Here is a 23,953-nt window from a genome sequence, read left to right on the forward strand (position 1 = left end):
ACAGTCTGTCATAACACGCTTATACAACGCCTCAGCGACGTCGGAATACCAGGAAAAGTATTGGACTGGATAATCTCGTTCCTCGCCGGAAGAACCCAGAGAGTCCGCCTCCCTCCTTTTAGATCAGAGGCCACCGAAGTCATCTGTGGCGTACCCCAAGGATCTTCACTCAGTCCCACCCTCTTCAACATATACATGATTCCCCTCGCATCCATTGCGCGCCAACACAACCTCAACATTATCTCCTACGCAGACGACACTCAGCTGATCCTATCCCTCACCAAAGACCCAAACACCGCCAAAACCAACCTGCACAAAGGGATGAAAGAAGTAGCCGAGTGGATGAAGAACAGCCGTCTAAAACTTAACTCGGACAAAACGGAAGTCCTCATCTTAGGATCTTCCCCCTCCGCCTGGGACGACTCATGGTGGCCATCGGCCCTGGGAACCGCACCCATACCAACGGACCACGCATGTAACCTGGGCTTCATCCTGGACTCCTCCCTCTCGATGACCAGACAAGTCAACGCCGTCTCATCATCATGCTTCAACATCCTACGTATGCTCCAAAAAATCTTCCGTTGGATCCCCACCGAAACATGAAAGACGGTCACCCATGCACTGGTCACAAGCCGACTAGACTATGGAAACACCCTTTACGCCAGAACCACAGCCAAACTACAGAAAAAACTCCAACGCATCCAAAACGCCTCAGCCAGACTCATCCTAGACTCCCCCGCCAAGCTCACATCTCCGGTCACCTGAAAGACCTCCACTGGCTCCCCGTCAACAAGAGAATATTGTTCCGCCTCCTCACCCACGCACACAAAGCCCTCTACGAACTAGGACCCGAATACCTCAACACGCGCCTGTCCTTCTACACCCCCACCCGCCAACTTCGATCGTCCAATCAAGCCCTCGCCGAAATCCACGCATCCAAAGATCCACCATGGAAGGAAGATCCTTCTCCTACATAGCGGCCAAGACCTGGAATTCCCTACCCACCCACCTCCGCCTCACACAGAACCACCTCTCCTTCAGAAAACAACTAAAAACTTGGATATTTGATAAGTAAAGCGCCCCCCCTCCCTCAAGCGCCTTGAGACCCTCTGGGTGAGTAGTGCGCTATACAAATTTAAACTTGACTTGAAACTTGACTTTATTGAATATTTGAATATCCCATGAACTCTCAATAAAAATATATATATATAAAAAAAAATAGCCAAAATGCAGTGGGGTGCTGTACTTGGTCAAAGGCAGTAGGAAAGTTTGCGAGTTTAGGAGAAGAAGCTGGGTTGTGGGCTGTGGATGGTTAATGCATTGTGATGCAGTGTTCTCTAAGAGGTGAGTCTTCAACTCGTACCTAAACTGGAAGAGCGTTGGGGCAGTCCTGGGGGATACAAGGATTTTGTTTCAGAAACAGTCCTATTGTCTTATTTTGTTATTTTTTGCACATGGAAGCAGGAGTGTTTTGCAATCCGAGTTCTTCAATGAACATTTAGGTGAACAGCATGTTCTTCAGTACTGTTGGCTGCACTAAGCACATGATGCACACTGCTGTGTTTACAGTGTGTCTTTGTGCCCGGTAGCAAATCCATCATACTTAATTTAAAGTAGTGCAGACTACACAACCTTGTTCTCTATTTGCACCTGCACTAAGCATTTCATTCATAAACTGTAATGTTAAAAATATTTCGGTGACGACCTTAAAGTGTAGGAAACAATCTTGTAAATTTTATTTAATAGCTTACTTTTGGCTTAACCCCTTGTTTGTTGAGGGTTCTCGCCCCCAGCCCCCTCCAACCCATCGTCGTTTTTGACATTTGTGGAAGTTCATGGTTAAGCCTTCATTATTTTTTTCACAAGACATATCCACACCAAATTTGTGAATTTTTTTCCAAATCTTGGGTATTGTAAAGATATCCAAGTTTATAATTTACTCTGGAGTAGCCCGACAAAATAGTCAGTATATTGCAACATTTCTTTTTTATTCAAATGCTGCACGAGAAAGCCCGTGTGATTTTACTCTAAAATGCTATCAACAAAAGGTTTGCTGCGGTAATATTAGTATCTTCCCAGCTTTGAGAAACAGGTAGACTGGGAAAAATCTATTTTTCACTAGATTTTGAATTTTTTTAAGCATTGGCCCATGTTTCCTGTGTATGCAGTATCTATTTACTTGCAATTTGTGAAGGATAGAGGTGTTATACCCATGCCTGAGTCTAGGAAATTATACATTTCGGAAAACTAGTTACAGTTCTGAAGTCGGTGAGGGGTAATGTGTTTAAGCTACACAATGGGTCTTCTTTAAATTTAAAAAGTGAAAGAGAGGAGAAAAAGAGAAATAGACAAAAAAGCTTTCATTAGTACGTTTTTGTATTGAATCCTGGTCCATTGAAGGAATATATCGTTCTACCTGTCATATTCCTCCTGTCACAGAGATATGTCACATTGACAGGTTGTTTGAAAGCCTACTAAACCCTCAGCCCTCAACTGAGTCATGTTTTACGATTATTTTTCATTGTGTGTCGAGCATGCATCACTTCATAATGCAAAATCCAGTAAATAAAATATAGGTTTAAAGGAAAGCTAGGAAGTTTTTTTAATGCACCCTAGAATCTGAGTTTAAGGATGGGGTTATTCATCTCGCTTAAACTTTTTGATTATCCAATTTACCAGGTGACTCTGAGGGCATTTGTTACTAATGTGTGTTTTGTGTCCAACGACTTGCAATTTGAAGTAAAAAACACAGAGAAATTCAATAGCTGATAAAAAATATCCTACAATGCTGCATTCCTAAATTTATCGTGATAAAATCAGTACCCCACATTTGTCGGTGGGCCTTTCGCACTGGATTGGATAGGTTAAACAATGTGACAATGTAAAAAGAGGAAACTCTCTTTTGGGACCCAGAAATATTCCTTGCATGGCTGAGGAAAGAGTGCCCCATGCCTTTAGTTCGTCATAGTAAGCTGTAGATTTTGACTAGAAGTGGGCATATATTGCGTAATTCCATGTAGCATAATGTCGCAGAATTACCCAAAAATTCCTTAAGATTACACCGAAGCCTCAGGGCTGTGGGAACGGATGAGAATGATGAGATGGACCTGGCAGAATGGGGACACATGCAGCATGCTAATGGAGCTGTTAATGAGAACTGCACAGAGCAATGACGGGGTCACACCTACACAGTCATCTACGCATAGCAGGCTGGTCCCTGGTGCAGAGAATACAAATAGGCAACCCGCACCCATACTGAACTGGTTAGGTCATTATGTTTACTAACTTGGAAAATGTATGCTACTGCTGCTGGTCGCCGCCAGGAGATGGGAAGGGGTGGGGGGCGATTTAAATTTTTGGTTAAATATTATTATTGTTATGTAAAACATATACGGGGCATTGCGATATCAGACATTCAATGGACCAGTATAATTGATCTCTGATTTACATGGGAAGAACCACTGTTTGAGAATACTGGATGCTGTACGATAAGTATATAGCAAAATGTATATGCTATGATGCAATGCTACCAATAAAAACAAGTTTAAAAAATGTTTACAAAAACATGACAAATGTATGTGGCCTGGTATCACTAGATAACCAGGACTCTAGCGCGCACAACAAAGAGAAAAAGTCTTCCAATAAAACGTTTGGTAAAGATACTTTTATCCTTATTTCATCAAGAATTCATAAATGAAATATATACTCAGTTTAAAAAATCATATGGAAAATAATCACAATCACAACATTTATATCATGTATACTTTTTGCTCAGAACAATATATTCTGAAAACCCAATGCATTTCGGGGCAGAAACCCCTTCATCAGGGGTCTGTAGGAAAGAAAAAGAAGAAAGGAAACTCTATTACTAAGGATGCCTTAGAGGTTTTAAACTTCATAGTGAGGGGATATACGAATTCCTTACCAAAATTGTAGATTCATTCGGTATAACTATACCGAGTGAAGTGTGTCGTGATTTACGGTCAATCTGGGGGATCAGTGAAAAGGAAAAATTTCTTAGTTTGTTATTCATGTTTACAAAAATATATAATTGCCCAAAAGAGTCTGAGTGTGATTTACCTGTATCCTGATAGTAAACAGTCTGTCAAAAAAACGAAAATTATGGGGTATTTATTAGGATACATCTAACATATATCACATATTTACGTGATATACTTAAACACTTAAACAAAGGGCTCACCTGCAGGTCTTGTGTGTCCACTATTTTAATGGATCTATGAAAGAATGAATAAGTTGTATGGGTTATATTAAATATAACCGAGTGTAAACGCTGTAAGTCAAACACCAGACTTATAAGTGATATTTACCAGCGAGCCTCGATGTTAATGCGGATGGTCTCGCTTGTATGTATTCGTCGTGTTTAACTAGAAAAAGCGAAATAACACCGCGTTCAGTAAGCAAAATGCTTAATGTCGAATGCCTTGTTGTTTGAAAACGACTCAAAGTTAGTCCTTACCGATTAAGTTTATTTCGACTCTAGTAGCGGCGTCCCTGCCCGGTCTGTGATGTCGATTTCAACATCAGTTGCCGTAGTCCCTTTTTAGTGTATATTAAACAGTATCCGCAATAGAGAAAGGACTGCGGAGCCTGATAGTTGGCGGCCATTATTAAGAGGGAAATATAATTGAAACGTGTGACTGACTGCACGTTTGAATGTTAAGATATAAAATGTTGTTTTCGAAGTCGCTTTTTTAAGGCACATGATCTATTTCTAAGTTATCTAGAAAAACATAGAGCGAAGAGAAAGGAAAACATTGCATATTGAGTATCCATTGGGTTTAGCATTAAAGCCAATAAAGCAGATAAACATTGCATTGATAAAGAAACATACTGGTAAATCAACAAAATCAAGGAGTTTAAATCATAATGTCAACAATAAAACCTTTAAGGAGTCATATCTACATCTGCCTATTTACAATCTTACATTAGCTATATTCACTTGGACGCTTATGTTACTGTGTGTGTGTGTTAATGTGAAGGTGCCACTGTGCTGTGGAAGCCCTTGAGGGTCAGGTAGCTTGTAGCTGTGTTATTATTTACATATTTGCAATTTTTAGAGGAAACAAACCATTTCCAGTTTGTCATTAAGCCCATTTGGGGCCAGTGTCTGCAGTTTGTGTATCCAAAATGTTTCCCTTTGGAGAAGGATTTTGGCATTATCAAAAAGATGACACTAAATTACGCAAGAAGAACGATTCCACATTTAGAGCTATTTTCTTAGCGCAAAAATGACACCTCACATCCACATTTGACGCGAGGATGAATTTTGCAACTAAGAAATAGTGATAAATACAACAGAACATGAATAGCAAGTGCAAGCAACTGTTCATGCTCCCTAAATGTGCACTTTGATTTGGACTGCCCGGAACTTATCCCCAGCATTCAGTGCTAGTTTTTAGTGCGAAATGCAGCCTTGCATCTAAAATGGAATTGGAGATGCATTTTTCATTAAGAAAATAGAGTTGAATGTAATAGAACATGCACAGCAATGCAGGCAGCTGCTCATGCTCCCAAAATATGCTCTTGCATTAGGATTAGTCCCCCTAAATTACTCTTAATTTTGCGAGCAGGACATAATCGCGTTATTGTCGGTATTCCAGTGCCTAAGAGTAACATAGAATTACCAAAATTTCTTCGATTACTCCAGCATAATTAAAATTCCACCCAGGCCTTGATTTGATCTCCATCCTAGGACACATGGTGATGATGTGTGTTTTCTGAAGGCGTTTGCGACACTTATTGAGACTCAAAGTAGCACTCTGTGGTCTAAAAGGGCACACAATGTCCACCTTTTATACCGAGAGTGACTTCTGTCTGTTTGCTGATCTGCTGATGAATGAAAGGGGTGGAAGCAATACTGTTAATAGAAAGGCAAGCTTTTTACCTGTCTCTGCCAGGGAGAGTAACTGGTCATAATTTTGAGTGTGGAAGAGAGGAAATGGAGGGCTCTTTGAGGTCCAAGGAGCTTCCCTGCCCAAGAAAGGTTAACAGGTAAATTGGGAAAGCCTCCCTTTCTTTTGTAACCTGGTTTTGGGTACCACCAGGCAGGAGACTACCAGCTCCACCTCAACTTCCAGGTAGTACCTTGGAACAAAAACCCTGGCTAGAGCATCCCAGTGGAATAAACAGACCTGTATCTAGCCAGACTCTGGGATACTCTGGAATAAACAAGTACTGTCTGCAATTTCATTGTAAATATGGAGCACAATCTTTCACCCAGTGTGCCATGATTTCTCTATAAAGACCAGGGTCACACCATTGTTGATGAGAAAGTCTCTATGCTCCTAGATTGCGCTATGCACTATAACTCTTCTTGCCAGGGTTGGAACCGGAAACCTTGGATCTAAGAGCATGACTTACAGCTTCAAGGGAAGGAACTGACAAACTGTTTTGGAGGAGCAATGCAGGTGACTATACAAGGGAGATGGAGGCGCTAATCAGAAGAAGATAGGCTCTGAAGGAGCGGAGGCAAGATGACCCTAAGATGTCTGCTGCACACCAGCAAAGAACCTGCATCGGTCTACATCGATGAGGCCAAGAAGTCCCTGAACTGTCTATAAAACTTAAAGACTGTGCTCCCCGGTGGACAGATGGTGCTAAGGAACTCAAGCCAGTGCTAAAAGCCATGAAACGACAATGAGCTAAAAAAACTGCCTGCTGACTGCGGTCCCCACAAACTGTAGTACCAAAGGGTAATTGCAGTGACTGGGAGGCCTGCAGTAGGATGCAATCATGCACCAGGGTGGCCACCTCACTTGTTTGAGTGGTAGGTTAAGTGAGTGTTGTGACTAGATCTGAGGAAGGACCAAGCTGAAAGATGCATAGAACCACAAATACACTGCAAAATTCAAGACTAATGCAGGTACTGCCTCTGCTCAAATGAAACACCCTGCCTGCACCATAGCTGGGTCAGGGCAAAATCTATGCCCTCTGTGCACTGTGACCTGTGCGGTAAATGCCACATTGAGCAGCCCTAAAACATCTGAAAAGCACAGGTATTGTGCAACCCAAGGAGCCTCAGAAAGAAGGGATACTTTCCACACTAAAGGTGAGGGTAGAATCACCAAACTGATTCACAACTGAGCTGGTCACCCTTCTAAGACTTCTTGAATACCACATTTCTACCAGAGAGGAAACTGGTGGCCTCCCACTTCACTTAAGAAGGAAATAAACACCTTTTTGGGCCTCATGCTTAAAATTGGGTTAGTGCACGTATAAAGCTTGCAGTCTCACTGGTCTACTCACGTGGTTTGGGTAACACCATCTCTATACCCTACATGAAACAGAGATCAGTTTTTGCTATTGCAGACTAGGATGCATTTCAATGATAATTCTGTTGGGTTGCCCTGGGACCATCCAGACCATGACAGATTGTTCAGAATTTGGCCTGTTGTGAAACATTTGTCTGGCAGTTTCTAGAGATTTATACTCCTAGAAAGAATATAGCCATTGATGACTCCTTGATCTTGTACCAAGCGCGACTGCTGTTCAGAGAAAAATAACTTGGTATAGCATCAAGTTGCACATGCTGTATGAGAGCTCTACTGGCTATGTATGCAGCTTGAAAATGTAAACAGGGAAGGTCTCCAATCTAAACTATAGATTGCCCTGCCACGCTAAGAGTCACAGCAAAGATTGTATAGGACCTTGTCCAGCCACTCCTTCACAGAGGTTATAACCTTAATGTGGACAACTTCTATACAGGAATAGTGCTGTTTTAGTGGGCTGTACAAAAATGGCATTCCAACGAACTGCTTGCAGTCAAGTTCTCCTATATGTGTGATGTGTAAGAGCTCACTACAGTTTATGATGAGAGCACTTCCTCCACCACAGGTTGAAGTCAGATGGCCAATGTTCACAAGCCCACCTGTACACTTGATTAAAACAAGTACATGAGCGGAATGGAATAGAATGACCAGGTTCCTCAGCTGTACTGTGTGAGTCGTAAAACTCGCACTTGACTTATGAAGCTATTTATCCACCTGATCCAAATAGCAAGATACAATACATATTTTATTTATTGTCAGACCACCATGAGAAGACTCATGCCTTTCAATGACCTTAAGTTGACTGTCATTGAAAGTCTTACTGCAGAAGAAGCAGCAGCCTCCACTTAATTTTCTCTGACGGAAGTGGCTAGGCTGCAGGATCAACACTTTGCTAATCACATTCCTCGAGCAGCTAAAAAGACATTATTATTGTCCCCAGTGCCCATCTCAGCCAGCCCTGTGTTTTCCTACTTGCTTTGTGTTTCACCAAACAATAGTGAAGTATTGGGAAATTTACTGAGGTGGAACTGTCATAAAATTCAATGGCTGTGCAAGGATACATACCTCCATGGGCCACCTCTTCACTAGGGAAGCATCTGTGTCATTTTTTTGTCCTCTACTTGAGGAAATTATGGTCTAGCTTATGGTCTGCTCAACACCTTTATCTGCCTTCAGCACATGGTAAGTGTTCTGTTTGACAAAAGACAAGTGCATTATAGTCACCACATTGCACATAATATTGGATGGAATATATGCCGTGGTGTGTCGGAGAACCCTGTGTGGAAAAAATTTAAATTCTTGACTCATTTCTGAAGTGTTCCTTAGGGAACTTATGCAAAAGAAACAATTGATGGATGGAATGCTGGACAATGCATACATTCACCCCGAGTCTCAAGGATCTGGATTTAATCCATCATTCTTTTGCTCACCACACCACCCCAATTTGGACACAACCATATGCAAATCAGAATTGACCCTGTTCATTTGGGAACAGTCTAGTCCGAACTGCCAAGCCAGGTCCTCCCTGGACTGGAAACAAGCCTCCTGGGGCTGGTTTCATGGCATCACCCTTCATCAGCCAGGCTACCTTGAATCCAGTGCTGTAGTGAGCACAGGACCCACGTCTGGGCATACCCTTCCCACTTAGGGCGACATATGCAAAAGAAACAATTGATGGACAGAATGCTGGACACTGCAAACATTCACCCCCAGTCACAAGGATATGGGTTTAATCCATCATTCTTTTGTTCACCAGACCACACCAGTTTGGACCCAACCATATGCAAATAGGTCTTGACCCTGCTCCATTTGGGAACAGTCCAGCCCAAACTGCCAAGCCAGGTCCTTCCTGGACTGAAAACAAGCATCCTGGGACCGGTTTTTAGGGCATCACCCTTCATCAGCCAGGCTAGCTTGAATCCAGTGGTGTAGTGAGCACGGGACCCACAACTGGGTCTACCCTTTCAACTTAGGCTGGCATATGCAAAAGAATCAAATTATGGTCTAGCTTATGGTCTGCTCAACACCTTTATCTGCCTTCAGCACATGGTAAGTGTTCTGTTTGACAAAATACAAGTGCATTATAGTCACCACATTGCACATAATGTTGGATGGAATATATGAATATATGGACAGAATGCTGCACAATGCAAACATTCACCCCCAGTCACAAGGATCTGGGTTTAATTTGTCATTCTTTTGCTCACCATACCACCCCAGTTTGGACCCAGCCATATCAAATTAGTCTTGACCCTGTTCCCTATGGGAACAGTCCAGCCCGAACTGCCAATCCAAGTCCTCCCTGGACCGGAAGCAAGCATCCTGAGACCAGTTTCAGCTAGGCTAGCTTGGATCCAGTGGTGTAGTGAGCATGGGACCTATGTCTGGGCATACCATTCCCACTTAGGGTGACATATGCAAAAGAAACAATTGATGGACGGAATGCTGGACAATGCAAACATTCACTTCCACTCACGAGGATCTGAGTTTAATCCATCATTCTTTTGCTCACCACATCACCCCAGTTTGGACCCAGCCATATGCAAAGCAGTCTTGACCCTGTTAGGGAACTTAGGCAGTCTTCTCTAGCACTTTTGCCTTAGTTTCAAAGGTAGATATGCTCACTCAGTTTGATGACTGTGGGCTTTGCATGGTACTCTCGGACACCTCAGCTTGCACCCACAAATTGGAAGGAGTTGGATTTAGCCTGGAGATGATGCTGAAGCCGCATGAAAGATATGTTTCCTTGAGCTTCAAGTAGCTATCAATTGAAGGCATTAGTAAAGGTTCAATTGGCAAGTATACAGCGTTATTTAGGACTATGAAGGTGCAGAGAAATTAACACTTAGCAGATGGTTAGACTAGGAGTACTTTCACAGGTATATCACATAGGTAGAAGGCAGATAGTCAAGGTAGAACAGATACACAACATCACTTCACCTTCACCAACAGACTCAACCCTATTGGCACAGCACTCACTCTGATATTGAATTACTCCCTTACTCAACTAACCAGAGAACTCCAAACCATACAAAATGCAGCAAGCAGACTCCTCCATCAACCTCCCACCACAAGCACACCCTGCACCTCAAACAGCTTTACTGGTTCCCCATTATAGCTCTTTTCAAACTCATGATACACAAATTCAAAGGCTTACTCAGCACTGACCAGCATACCTTGGATCTGCCTCAGATTTCAGAAACCTTCCTGAAACCTTTGCACAGCCGGACTTGTACTCACACACATTCCATGCATACACAGCACAAAAACATGGAGAAGTGATGTCTCCTAATTTGCTCGGAAAGGGTAGAATGAACTGCCCTTACACATCTGTGTCATGTCTAGTATTATTGCATTCCTCACAACGCCAAACACATGGCTCTTCAACTAGGTTAATCCATGGATCAGCCCTGACCGCTCTTGGGTTGGTGACAGGATACACTCCCAAGTGTATAAGTGGAGTGGTGTGCCTCACAGGTTAGAGGCGGTAGACCCGGAAGCAGAAGTCGGCCCGGGACCAGGGTTCAATTCCCGACACGGCAGGATCGCGGACTAGGGTCAGCGGACTCGATAATTCTCGCCTCGGTGCCTACTCTAACCAGGAGTCCCACTCGGCAACTCTGGGCATTAGCTTGCCTAATCTCCACAACGACCCCATCAACGCCGGGGATGCCTGGCTCCACCGGGGTAAAAGAAAGCGGACCGTCAATGTCAGCTCTGAAAGCTCCTATACAGAGCAGCAGAACCAACAGGAAGAAGAAGTAGATAAACGATTGGTGATCAACATTTCCTCCTATCAGCTCAACAAAAGTGAAATTAATGTGTTACAGACGGGAACATCATATGTTCCGACACATCACACAGACAAGTTGGAATTGAACATCAGTCTGTACAAATGTATGCGTAATTTAAGGCTACGCCATTTTTTTGAGAACGTCATCATTTCTGACACAAACAAAGAACCTGAAATCCAAAAGTACATTCCAAGCGCCAAGCAGCCACAAATCCTTAGATACGTTTGAATCACTGGTTTTACATGACATCAACAAAATGGAATTCAGACATCGGTCCAAATTGCAAAATGTGTCTAAGAAAGAATTCAACATTTTGAAAAAATTATCAGAGAACCCAGAGATCATTATCCAGAAAGCGGATAAAGGGGGAGCCCTAGTGATGATGGATACCAGTTTCTATATTGCACAAGTGAATACACATGTGAACGACACCGAAACTTATGCCCTTCTGACTAACGATCCCACCGAAGAATTTCAAACCAATCTCACTGAGATTTTACAAAGAGCATCAGATGAGGGAACGATCACCCTCAAAACCAAGAACTTTCTAACCAAACAATTTCCATCTATTCCATCCATACAAATGCTTCCAAAAATCCACAAAGATTTACACCGACCTCCAATGCGTCCCATCGTGAATACGAGAGGTAGCATACACGAACCAGTGGGCCAATTTCTTGACTTACACCTCAAAGATTTTGTGTTAAACATACATTAAGGATACCACTGACTTTTTGATCAAGTTGAAAGAAAATATCATTCAAGAGGATTATGAGACATGGCTATGTACCATAGACGTTCAGGCGTTATATACATCTATTCCACATAACCTTGGGATAGAAGCAACTGAAACGACACTACTCCAATCGACGATGGATCAACAATTTCAAGTCTTTATAATGGAATTACTGAATTTCACACTGTACCAAAGTTACTTCAAGTGGCAATAACACCATTATTTACAACTCACAGGAACTACCATGGGAAATTGTGCAGCACCGTGCAATACGAATATTTTCATGATAAACTTTGAAACAAATCACATTCTTAATCAAGAACAGTGGAAGAAACATGCTAGAGCATTCTACAGATACATAGATGATATCTTTGTCCTATGGCAGGGTCCCAAACAAGTACTATTAGAACAATTAGATGATTTGAATTGATTGGATTGATGTTCTAATCCAGATTGATCAAAACGAAATCAAGACAACCTTGTACAAGAAATCCACAGACCGGAACAATCTATTGCACTATGGTAGCTTCCATCAGAACTCTCTTAAGAACAACTTACCCATATCTCAACTGTATAGAGTAAAAAGGATTGTATCAGCACCTGACGAATCACAACTACAAATACATAACATGATTCAACGATTCAAAGAGAGAGGATACCCTCCTAAGGTCTTGGAGATTGCAGAAAACAAATGTAAGATGAAAACACGTTCAGAGCTACTTACAACTCCATTCAAATCCACAGAGAAACGTTCAGTTGTAGTATCGACATTCTCCACTAAAAGTCATGCATACAAACAATCTATCCTAAAACATTGGTTAATTTTATCAGGAGAACCTGATTTCAAGGGAATTTTCCAAAACAATCCAAGATTTGCATATACCCGCAGCAGAAATATTCAAGATTTGATAAAGAAACGCACCATGACAACGAATCAAGAAACGTTCAAGGGCACAATACCATGCCATAACTGCAACAATTGCCATGCTATCATCAAGGGGACTACGATCAATCATCCTAGACGTGGAACTCCCATACGTCTAAAAGTAACAGCGACTTGTGATTCCATGAATTTGATCTATTTGCTCAAATGCCCATGTGGATTGGTCTACGTGGGCAAAACCACAAGAAAGATAAAAACACGAGTAACTGAACATAAGAGTAATATAAGGACGAAGAATGAAAAATCAACTGTTACTGCACATTTCAATGACCAGAGACACAATATTTCACAACTGAAGTTTATGGTACTTGAAACCATACACAACACTGAAAATCAGGATGTGAATAGAAGATTACTACAAAAAGAAACTCAATGGATTTATAGACTGGATTCCTTGAAGCCCCATGAGCTAAATGACCGTTTGGAACTCTCATGTTACCTGTGAACCTTACTAACAACAATAATACAATGTGATATTACACATTGATTTTGACACAATGGTTTCCAATTCAATTGCATTTACGATTTTATATAAGCACATTGTTTCTCAGTGCTCTAATCACTTCACAACTTCGCCATTCAGTTTCCAATAACTGGAGAACACTCATTCATACAGTAGGAGATAGTTTTCAACCCATTACAAAATGGCGAACCTTTTTCACGCCGTTTTTTCACTAGTCCGCCAACACTTTCACTAGACGCAACCACCTGATATACACTCGGTATATCCCTAGACTTGCTATACAACACACGCTAACCAGTCTGGAAGACACTGGGAAGACCAAACAACACCCTGAGTGGTAAGAAACGTACGAAAGAGCTGGGTTGCTAGCGTGTAACTTTGTTTCGTTTAAGAAACGTACGAAAGAGCTGGGTTGCTAGCGTTTAACTTCATTTCATTTTTAAAAAAAGGGGAAAGTGACACACCAACCGGCCACTCGCATTGAGTACGTTATCACATAGTATGGGTGAAAACAAGTGACGAGAACAGTGAGTCACTCGGTTATGCTTCTCACAATAGCCGCATCACCGTTACAGGAATTATGTACCTTAACAACCACGAGAAATCACACAATATAGAATTTCACATGACTTTTGTTTTGGAAAAATGCGCGGCAAAACTCGACATACTTTACTTTATTTTTTGGCATTTTTATGAAGAATCACACATGGTGCAATGCACGTTATGAAATGAATCATTGTAATGTTTATCACTGTGGCGACAATGATATGAAACTGTTAGTTTTTAAGACTGTAATGTTGCTTAACAGTTGGGTAATCTAAAGGATCCTCATTGTGATTATGTTATACTTTAACAGATTCCCCTGACGAAGTGCCTGTCATGGGCACGAAATGCATTGGGAACATGCTACTTTAAGTGTCTCTATGGATGTAAAACATATGTGAATACAGAAATATCTTGGATGTGATATTAAACATCAAGACGTATGGAAAAGAAGCATTAAAAATAAAACTTGATGAACTCCACAAACAAAGTTTGAAAATCTATGATTTGAAAATTATGATTTAAACTATATGTTGTAAAGTTAGAAGATCGGATGATCCTTTAAGTTGTGCCCAGAGGGCCATTCCCTACACAAAGGGGACGCCTTTCTTGCATCCACCTTGGGGATTCCCAGAAGGGACCATCCCACAGAGAAAGCCAGGACGGGTTCCCGACCGGTATACAGCGCCAGGACGCGGACAGGCAACAGTGCGCTTTACAAATAAACATTACATTTACATTTACATTTACCAGGTGACATTACGTTTTAGAGACACACACTACATTACAGAGAACTCTGCACCCAAGGCTTCATGTGAGGTGACATAAGTGTCCTGCTTACCATCTTTATCCTCTGTTAGAACATAGTAGAAGCTGAGTTTGTCGTACGACAAGTGCATTACATTCACAGCACTGCACATAACGATGAAAGATACATTTGTCACATTCCAACCGACTAGCCTGTATGTTAAAAACTCAAATTGTTAGTTTAGGACATGCTCTTTACAGAACTTAGTCAGACTTCCCTCTGCAAGTTTGCCTTAGTTTCAAAGCTATATATGCTCACTCTACTTGAAGACTGTGACCTTGCATGGAAGTCACTGATACATCCAACTTACATCAACAAACTGGAAGCGTTGGCTTTAGCATGCTAACGGCTCATGAAAGACACATGTTCCTGAGTCACATGTGACTGTCATGGGAGTTGTAAGTAAAGGTTTCCTAGACATACGTTCGATAATATTCAGAATGTTGACAGAGATGGATACTTGACAGGTAGTAAAAACGTGGTCAAAATTGTATTCAAATTGTGAAGGTTGTGAAGTAACCAATCATCAACGTTTCTGGACATATGTCTTCATAGTGTTTTTTTTTGTGGTAGCTTTGTATACAAGGTAGTTGATAACTGGTTGAGAGGTTGTTTTGAATGGGGATTCTGCCCTGTGGCATATGAGTGTGATGAGTCTTTGAATGGCAGCGGTATGTTGCTATGAGGGCACAAATCTGTTGGATTGGGCCTGTGGCTGTCAGTTTACCTCTATGTCTGTCCATCTAATTTAAATGGGCAGACATACAGGTCAGTTTTCACCTCCTGTCACTACTTGGAAAATCCTGGCAGTAAGGGGGGTGAAAACAGTCTAATGCCCCCTTCACAATGCCAGATTTCTCCCATGGCGAGAGGGGCATTATTTTTATTTTTAAAAAGAAAATTTGGCTTCAGGATTTTGTTTTTGAAAATAAAAAAAACATGGTGAACAGCTCAGTAATGTTGATGGAGTTGTGCATGAAACATAATAAAACACTGACAGGAACAGCTGTAATAGGGGCTCCTGCTAGTGTTTTTTAAATGACTGCCAGCTTTGTGGTAATTTTTTAATTTGGTGGGCGGAATAGTCTCAGCATGGTGGACATTAACTCCTCCGCCAGGCCAAAGAAGTCTACTCTGCCCACCAAACTTTTATTAGACAATTGAATGCCTTTACTATGCATCAAATAACATATATCACCATTACCACACATGTTTTACCATGCATATGCCTTTTCCCATGCATGCCTTTACAGCAAATGGTAAGTACATATAAGGGTAGTGTATTCATATAATTTGTGATTAAATTAAGGGTGTTTTCGGGCATCGAGGTGGGTAAGGATATACAGTGGTAAGGGTGTTTTTAGGGTCTATGGGTGGGAAAGGATATGAGGTAGTAAGGGTGTTTTTAGGGTTTATGGGTGGGAAAGGGGGTTGGGTGGTAAGGGTGATTTTAGAGTTTAGGGGTGGGTGAGGGAATATGATGGTAATGGTGATTTTAAGGTGTAGGGGTGTGTAACAAAATTAGGTGGCAAGGGTGTTTTCAAGGGTTAGGGGTGTGCGAGGAAATTAGGTGGTAGTGTGAATTTAGGGTTATGGGGTGGGTAAGGGAATTAAACGATGGGGATGTTTTTAGTGTTATGGGTGGGTGAGGGAATAGGGTGATAAGGGTGTTTTTAAGGTTATGGGGTGAGTGGCAAAATTAGGTGGTAAGGGTGATTTTTGGGGTTAGGGTAGGGTAAGGGAATTGGGTGATGATGGAATTCTCAAGGTTTAGGGGTGGGTGAAGAAATAGGTGGTAAGGGTGTAGTTAGGGTTTAGGGGTGGATAAGGGAATTGGGTGGTGAGGGTGTGTTGTAGGGTTTAGGGATGGGTGTGTTTATAGAGGTTACGGAATGTGTTGTAAGGGTACTTTTAGGGTTTAGGGTGGGTAAGGGAATTGGGTGGTAAGGATTATTATTGGGTTGAGGGGTGGGTAAGGAAATTGGGTGGTATAGGTTTTTTCAGGGTTTATGGGTGGGTAAGAGAATTGAGTGGTAGGGTTGTTTTTAGGGTTTAGGGGTGGGTAAGGGATTTGGGTTTCCCCCAATCAAATACAAAACAAATAATATATTTGTTCACTGAAAAAAACAAAGGTTACAGGGATATTATAGTTAGGCTCTGATTTTACTCATGCAAAACCATAGAAATTTAGCAGTTATAGTTACTTTAGCTAACTATAACTTACACCTCTGCAATGCACTGCTTAGGACCTCACATATTACATCAGTTATGACATGGACATGGTCAGTGACATCACCGATGACATCTTAAATGACATCACTGATGACATCATCCAGCGATTGTGAATCTTTACAAATAGTTTACGAGTGTTAAAGATATCCAGTACGGTACTCTAAAAGTTAAATTAGAATACTTTGTCTACTACTAATGAGTGATGCTATTTCTGACATATATCTTGTGAGTAGCTCTGTGACTGCGTGTATCTGTGTGTGAGTGTGTGTCTAAGTGACTGTAATGGTTGTGTGAGTGACTGTTTGAATGACTGCGTGGGTGAGAAGGTGGGTGTGTGAGTAGCTGTATAGGTGAGTGACTGTCTGTGGAAGTAGTTGTATTAGTGAGTGAGTGGGTGTGTGAATGCCTCTATGGGTGAATGAGTGACTGTGTGAGTGGCTGTATGGATTGGTGAGTGGCTATGTGAGTAGCTATATGGGATAGTGAGTGTCGGTGTGAGTGGCTCTTACCCAAGTTTGGAATCGGCCATAAGGAATGTGACCGTTTTAATACAGTAAGCAGACGTATCAATGTCCGCTTAACATATATTTGGATGTTTATGGGCAGCAAGGAAATATTTGCAGACCCGCAATGTTATATATCTTCGTGTCAACATTAACGGCTTAACACTGCCTGTTCACCTATGGGGAACAGGATGCTCATACTGCTTTAAAAATTTCCTGTTAATCATATTGGACACCTTTACTATAGCAAATAAAAGTATTCACCAACGGGATATCTATCTCTGAGCCTTGAAAAAGCGCTGCAGGCGAAACGCGGGTCAGCTGCTGTTATGTCTTCGGTTGTCCTGGAAATAAAATGAAATGACCTGATGTGGGAGTGTGACTGAAACATTTTTTGAAGCCCTGTCCTTGGGACTGTATATCAAGGACTCATTGGAAACCTATGACAAGGGAACTGTTCTCACAACTTTTGCAGTTGAGAAGTGTATATTGTTTCACAATTGGATCATAGATATAGTGATCGAGTGTGCTTGGTGCAGTGTGGTTAATCTTCCCTCTGGACCATTTAGGTCTCGAGATTAGTCTGTACCCTGGTGGGTGGGTATCAATACTCCATTTGAAGCACCTCTTACAATTTGAATCTAAAAACTGCTTATAGACTTGGAATGTCATAGTATGTGCAGACCAAATAGCAAACCCACAATTTGTCCCCTGGTACTATTTTTCTAAATATACTTTTATATACTGCAAAGTAATTCACATACCTGTAAAACCTCTTTGCTGTTATCTCAGTTTTAGTTTTATGTGTGCTAACATCTATTTTGATTCAAAATCTCCAGTCAGAATTCAAGAAATCCAACTCCTCTCTCAGTAGAAAAGCAGCTAGAAAGGCTACCATTCACCGCTTACTAACTTATTTATGCTGTTCTAGTTAGGCTCCATTTCATCATTTGTTTTTGTTATAGCACTTCTAAAAGGTTAGTAGTCATTCAGTCAAAAATACTTTTATTAGATTTCGTTAAAATCATGAAAGAGTGGGAATACCGCCATGGTACAAAAAACATTAAATCAACATTTTAAAACCTGGTAAGTAAAAAAATAATAAGAAAGGGAAACACAACAAGAGCATGTCCTCGGGCAAAAAGCAGCTAGTTAGTTTAGAAATGAAGAAGAGTGTAATCAATACAATCGAGAAATCTATAAACAGGTTATTTTGAAACAACTCAGATTGATGATTTTTTTTTTTGACCAGATATTTTGCCACAATTTTTCAACAGTTTCCAGCGTTACAGGACCGTTGAATTGACGAGCTTCCAAGGCTTTTTAGCAGCTAGTAGAGTAAGAATGTTAAAAATTGTAAATCACTGCAATTGGGAAACTTTAGAAGGATTATTTTGAAGGTACTTGAGTTAATTCGCTATTTTGTTCAGTTGTTTTGCCACCATTTTCCAAATGCTTATGGCTCTGCAGGATAGTTGAATCGATGATCTTCCAAGGCATTTCATGACTGCCGCTCTGCATATTCTGGATTGTGATTTTTTTTAAGGTTTATATAGCACGAACTAGACCCGAGAAATCAGGTATCAGAGCGCTATACATGAGCACCAGTTTTGTTACAAATGGACACATTCATTTTTGTTAGGCACGGGGAGATTAAGGGATTTGCCCAGAATAACAGGATGTTGAGCGTCGCTGCCGAGACTCGAACCCAGTTCCCCAGCTTCCAGGTTGACCGCTCTAGCCGTAAGGCTGCATCCTCTCCCCTCTTTAGAGCCTTCCTTAATGCCTCCTGAAGGACAGTTTCCCGATTTCTAATAGTGAAGGGCAGGTGCATTGGAGATGTAATAATGACTCATCCCCCTGTCCGCAGAGGCGGCATTCTTTAGTTGGCCATGTGTGTTTCTATTTCGGTGTCAGGTCCTTTGTGGGGTATGCCCCCAAATGCAACAGCGTCAAGTAATTCTTTTTGTGACATGAGAAATGTTCAGACAGGTACGGTTGGGGTTTCAGAGTATGATAGGATTGTATCACTGCTCACTGCTTTTTTTAAATGGCTGTTTTGTCAGTAAATAAAGAGAGCTGTTTAATTGTGTTGTTTACGACGGTTTTCAATACGGAAAACGTTGTAATGGTTAACCAGGCTTCCTCTAACTGTAGTGCCAAGAGAGATTGTTTCAGGACTGTAGAACTAGAATTATTTAGCCTGGTTTGATTTTCGATCTTCACCCAGCAGTGGTGGGCTAAGGTGTTATCTTCGGCTGCCCTCATCCTCCAAAAATATTTGACTAGTGCACTTTGTCTGGCTGGTTTCTGATTTTTTAGGCCGTTTTCTAATCAGACTTGTGCTTGTGCTTGTGAAATGTGTCGAGGAATTAAGAACAAGCTCTTGAAAAGGATATATTGTGCTGTGTTTAGAACTGTTGCATCTTTGATATTCAGTATTTCTGAGCCATTTGATATGGAAGGTAGGAATTTAGTTGCAATTACATTGAGCAAATGACCTGTTGAGCAAACTGAAAGCTTTTTCTATGACATTTTAAATGCGAAAAGCACTTGTTTGGTTTTCATGCGACCTTGGTCCACGTGTTGCTTAAAGTTAAGGTGGCAATCCAGTTGTATTTGTACGAAGCCACCCGGATCAACGGTTTCTCATCTAATTTCCAGTCGAATTTGCATTTTTTCATTGTTGAATGATGTTTAGAGACGCACATAACCATCATTTTTTGGTGATTGATTGTTAATTGAACAGAGGTGATGTAAGCTCCTAGTTTGGTAATTAGTCGCTGCAGATCTACTGGTGTTTTTGCTAGTAAGACGATATCATCCGCATATTGGAGACTTGGGATTGGGGTTTTGCCCAATTTTGGGGGGTCAGCTTGGGTAAGCCGGAGATGCTTATTGAGGTCTGCTGTGTAAATGTTGAATAGGTAGGGGGTCAATACACACCCCTGTTTTAGCCCATTGAGTGTTGGAATCTTGTTGGTTTTACGCCCGTCTCCTTTCCTTATTTGGACCCTGGTGTGTGAGTACAGGTTGATAATAGCCTCCAATGGTTTGGTTGGTACCCCCAACTTTGCATTTCAGCCCATAGCTTGGCTCTTGATACTTTATCGAAAGCCGCTTTAAGATCGATGAAGCATGTGCACAAGGTGCTGGATTTTGCAATGGCTTGATTGGCTAGGAGAGTGACCGCAGCGATATTCATGAGGGTGCCCATCCCTGCCCAGAATCCAGTTTGCGTATAAGGTATAATATTTGTTCGGCAAACCAAGTCCTCTAAGTCTACCAACAGGTTCAAAGCGTACATTTTTGCCTCCACATTGATTAATTCTATCAACCTGTAATTAGATGGGTCAAAGCATGCGCCCGACTTTTATATTGGGTTTATGATACTTCCAGACCAGGAGTTGGGGACCGTACTAGACGCCAAGGCATGAGTAAAAAGAGGGGTGAGAAAACCAGACCAGAATGGGTGATCATTCGAAACAGGCTGTTTGGAAAGCCAATGGGCCCTGGCACTGCCTCCGATCTTAATTTTGGGTTGGTTTTAAGGACTTGCTCTTGTGAAATCCGCGGGTAGAATTCAAGTGTTTCTGGATTTGGGGTGTCATGGACTGGGCCTGCACAGGGATCCCCCTTTCCTATTGGTATTCCTTGGTTTGAGGTGCCTGGGGATGAAATTACATTGTACAGTAGTTCGATGTGAGCTCTCCAGGTGTCCTCCATTATGTCTGAGTTGTGATGTCTGTACCTGCCATTTCTTAGCAGGTTGATGTTTTCCCAGAAGAGTTTAGAGTCTCTTTGTTTGCCCAGGTGTGTTCATTGAACATTTTCTTGGCCACTCTGATGTCCCGTTTTAGATCTTTTCTTTTTCTAGATATTAAGGACAGAATTTCCTGAGAGGATTCTGGGCCCGAGTTCGTAATTCTCTTAGGTATTTATTCAATTGTTGCTTTTGTTTCCTCAAGCTGTTAGTGAACCAAGCTGCCCCTGTTTGTCTTCCGACTTTGTGACCGTTGGCCTGATTCATAAATGTGTTATTTAATTCTTGAATAAAAGACTCCCAGGCCTTTATGCACAGTGGTCCTGATTTGAGTCTCTCCAAAAGCCTAATGCATGTGCTCATGATATCGTCAATGCATTCCCTTTTCCAGATGAGGCGTTTAAGATTGTAGCTTTGAGTTGGTAAGGACATAGCGTTGTCTTTGGCTGGTTTTGCAATATTTCTTTGCAGCGTGAAGGTTTGCGGTTGATGATTGCTTTCCACCCTGTCAATTATTTGAAAATTCGAGATGTGGGGAAGAAGATCATTGTCCTTAAATGTGTAGTCTATGATTGATCCTATTTTTTGAGTTGCCCCTGTGACTGCTGCAGGGCAATCTGTTTGGCCTCGTCCGTTGAGCATGCACATTGAAAGGTCATCTTGACAGGACGCGCATCTCTTGCTGTGTGTATCTCGCCAATTGGGGGCTAGTGAGTGGCCTGTTGTACTTTTTTGGTGTCATGCAGTAAATTCATGTTAAAGTCTCCCGACAGGATGATTTTGGCATATGGATAGGCAAGTTTAAGCATTACTAATTCTCAATTCTTGACCTCTTTTGTTTAGATGCGGGATGGATATAGATGTTCAGTATTAACAAACTGTTAAAAGGCGGGTACTCAAGTTTAATTCATAACATCCAGAAAGAGTCAAGATCTATGGCGGAAGCATGCCATAGGATATCTGTTGAAATAAAAGCAGAAAGGCCGCCTTTTGCTCGCTCGTATTTTGTGACTCTCTTAGCCGGATTCAAAAATTATTTGTAGCCTACTATCAGTGAGGGATTTATCTGCCATGTTTCTTGGAAGAGGATAATGTTATATTTGATGATATATTCCATTGAAATCTGGTTCTTCTAAATTCGTGCTGAGGCTGTACACATTCCAAGAACAGATATTACAACCCCGGTTTCATTTAAGGGCTTTTGATGAATTTCTTCATGCCGTTTCGAGGGTAATACCGGCTGTGTTCGACTGTCGGGAACTCAGAGGCTTGATTGCTTCTGGGTGAGCAAAAGTGATGGTGATTTTCCTTGCTGAATAATCTGTGCCCTTTGCTGAACTGGGATGATCCGGGCCTTTGGCTCCCTTTAACAGGCCCTCTATATGATTTGGCTGATATAGCGGGCTTGGATAATGGGGAGGAGTGCCCTTTTTAAACTAGTTCAAGTTCAAGTTCCAAAATTTGTATAGCGCACTACTCACCCAGAGGGTCTCAAGGCGCTTGAGGGAGGGGGGTGCTTTACTGATCGAAAATCCAAGTTTTTAGTTGCTTTCTGAAGGAGAGGTGGTTCTGTGTAAGGCTGAGGTGGGTGGGGAGAGAATTCCAGGTTTTGGCCACTAAGTAGAAGAAGGATCTTCCCCCCCATGGTGGATCTATGGATGCGCGGAATTGCGGCGAGGGCTTGATTGGACGATCGTTGTTGGCGTGAGGGGGTGTAGAAGGACAGTCACGTGTTGAGGCATTCGGGTCCTAGGTCGTAGAGGGCTTTGTGTGTGTGGGTGACGAGACGGAACGTTATTCTCTTGTTGACGGGTAGCCAATGGAGGTCTTTCAGGTGGCCGGAAATGTGAGCTTGCCGAGGGATGTCCAATATGAGTCTGGCTGAGGCGTTTTGGATGCGTTGGAGTTTTTTCTGTAGTTTGGCTGTGGTTCCGGCGTAGAGGGTGTTTCCGTAATCCAGTCGGCTGGTGACCAGTGCGTGAGTGACCGTCTTTCTTGTTTCGGTGGGGATCCAACGGAAGATTTTTTTGAGCATGCGTAGGATGTTGAAGCAAGATGATGAGACGGCGTTGGCTTGTCTGATCATCGAAAGGGAGGAGTCCAGGATGAAGCCCAGGTTACGTGCGTGATCCGTAGGTATGGGTGCGGTTCCCAGGGCCGGTGGCCACCATGAGTCGTCCCAGGCAGAGGGGGATGACCCTAAGATGAGGACTTCCGTTTTGTCCGAGTTTAGTTTTAAACGGCTGTTCTTCATCCACTCGGCTACTTCTTTCATTCCTTCGTGTAAGTTGGTTTTGGCGGTGTTTGGGTCTTTGGTGAGGGAGAGGATCAGCTGGGTGTCGTCTGCGTAGGAGATGATGTTGAGGTTGTGTTGGCGCGCGATGGATGCGAGGGGACTCATGTATACGTTGAAGAGGGTAGGACTGAGTGATGATCCTTGTGGTACGCCGCAGATGACTTCGGTGGCTTCTGATCTAAAAGGGGAAGGCGGACTCTTTGGGTTCTTCCGGCGAGGAACGAGATGATCCAGTCCAATGCTTTTCCTTGTATTCCGACGTTGCTGAGGCGTTGTATGAGGGTGCTATGACAGACTGTGTCGAAGGCTGCGGAGAGGTCAAGTAGGATGAGGGCGGCTGTTTCTCCGTTGTCCAGTAGAATTCGAATGTCGTCTCTTGCTGTGATGAGGGCGGTTTCGGTGCTGTGTTTGGCTCGGAAGCCGGACTGTGAGGGGTCGAGGGATTTGTTGGATTCAAGGAAGGCGGCGAGCTGACTATTGACGGCTTTCTCAATGACTTTGGCAGGGAAAGGGAGGAGCGAGATGGGGCGGTAGTTCATAAGTTCAGTGGGGTCTGCTGTGGGTTTCTTCAGGAGGGCGCTGA

This window comes from Lissotriton vulgaris, chromosome 2_1 (assembly GCF_964263255.1).
Source record: "Lissotriton vulgaris chromosome 2_1, aLisVul1.2, whole genome shotgun sequence".
Taxonomy (NCBI): Eukaryota; Metazoa; Chordata; class Amphibia; order Caudata; family Salamandridae; genus Lissotriton; species Lissotriton vulgaris.